Raw genomic sequence first — 1728 nt, 5'->3', positions numbered from 1 at the left:
GCCCTCTTCCTGTCCTCTTGGTGGGCTCGCACCTGCCCAGGATCCCGAGCCGTGATCGCTGGAGCTGTTGCAGAAAAACTTCGGAGACGTTCCTGCTTTCTTCTGTACAAAGGTGTACATCTCTCCAGGTACCCTGCCCTCCCCACCTTATGAAGTCCATATAGTCATTTCTATATTATATAGATCAGAAAACTGAGGCTCAAAAGTGACATCATTCCTCAAAGATATTAGCCGACTTTCAGAGAAATTATATATGTCTCTTCTTCCATTTAACCTGCATAAAGTTCAACTATTATAAAATCATGGAATGTCAGCATAGATCCTTAGAGATCTATTATAACATCATAGACGATTGGCTTTTATGAAATCATAGAATATCAGCATTGAAATAGTCTTAACTTTTTACCATTGGAGAAATTGAAGGACAGAGGGGAAATGACCCGACCACAACTGTCACACAGCCTATTTGTAGCGCGTGGTCGTAGAATTTGAGATTTTTTTCTTTTAGTCTGATGTTTCTGCATTTTATCAGATTCTCCCTCTGTGTTGGTAATTCCATGGAAGGTATTGCTGGCAGAAGTACCTAGAATTGTGATTCATAATCTTTCCCCACCCCTACTGCCATCCTGGGAATTTATTTAAAGTAACCATCTGTGCAACACTGGGTGAAATAGGCCAGAAGCCTTGGGAGCTGTCTAGGTCTTTGAGAGTCCCAAAGGAGAAAAAAAAAAAACCCTCACACACACATTCCCCAAGTTATTCTGTCTGTGTCTGGGGGTGAATAAAAGATACCAGGGAGGCCTTTAAGAGCTCAAGGCTCTAGGGTGTCAGGATATGTGGGTATCGGGGTTGGGAGTGCTGTGGTGTCATGAGAAGTGTTTCTAAGGAGCACAGGGAAAGGCAGAAGTGTGAAGCCCTAGGAACAATATCAGAACTATGCTGTATTTAAATTAATCTAGGGCCTTTTTAAATTAATCTAGGGCCAGCAGAGGTAGTGGTGTCCCCTATAGCCACCCAGCCTCTCTCCATGCAGTGCCTATGCTGGAGTTATACAGGTGGGAAAAAAGGAGGTTTCAGAAATTAAGCAAATTGCTTCCTGTTGTGGGTCGAATTATGTCCCCCTAAAATGGAGCTATGTTGAAGTTCTAACTTCTGTTACCTCAGAATGTAACCTTATTTGGAAATAGGGCCATTGCAGATCTAATTAGTTAAATTAATATAAGTTCATACTGGAGTAGGATGGGCTCCTAATCAAATATGACTAGTGTCCCTATCAGAAGATGGCCATGTGAAGATAGACGAGGAGGATGCCATGTGATGACAGAGGATTGAAGTGGTGCATCTACAAGCCAAGAAATGTTTGGGGGCTACCCAAAGCTGGAAGAGACATGAAACAAATTCTCCTTTAGAACTCTCGGAACCAACCCTGTCGATACATTCATTTTGGACTTCTAGCCTCCAGAACTGTGAAACATTAAATTTCTGTTGTTTAAAGCTATCCAGTTTATGATACTTTGTTATGGCAGCCCTGTACACCTCCTCCCTTTCCATTCCTACCCCTAGTCTCGAACTTCCTCATCACCAGGCTTTTCCCCACTACCTTTTCGTGATCAGGCCTCGTCATCATCCTTATGACAGGCCAGAGTAAAGCAGGAAAGTCCACCCAGAACTGGCTCCTCCAGCAGACCAGCTCCCTGTGGATTCACAAACCACTAGATATGGAAGAGA

General features: G+C 43.2%; 1 long non-coding RNA gene across 1 annotated transcript; it reads left to right on the top strand.

Moving 5' to 3' along the window:
* Window positions 1-6: 6 nt before the first annotated feature.
* LOC112473661 lies at window positions 7-1498 on the top strand. Its single transcript, XR_003044118.1, has 2 exons — window positions 7-128; window positions 1239-1498. It is a non-coding gene; the product is annotated as an uncharacterized LOC112473661 (long non-coding RNA).
* The last annotated feature ends 230 nt before the right edge of the window (window positions 1499-1728 follow it).

This window comes from Pteropus alecto, unplaced genomic scaffold (genome assembly GCF_000325575.1).
Source record: "Pteropus alecto unplaced genomic scaffold, ASM32557v1 scaffold311, whole genome shotgun sequence".
Classification (NCBI taxonomy): Eukaryota; Metazoa; Chordata; class Mammalia; order Chiroptera; family Pteropodidae; genus Pteropus; species Pteropus alecto.
The sequence above is the reverse complement of the archived record's forward strand: the minus strand, read 5'-3'. Positions and strand labels throughout refer to the sequence as shown.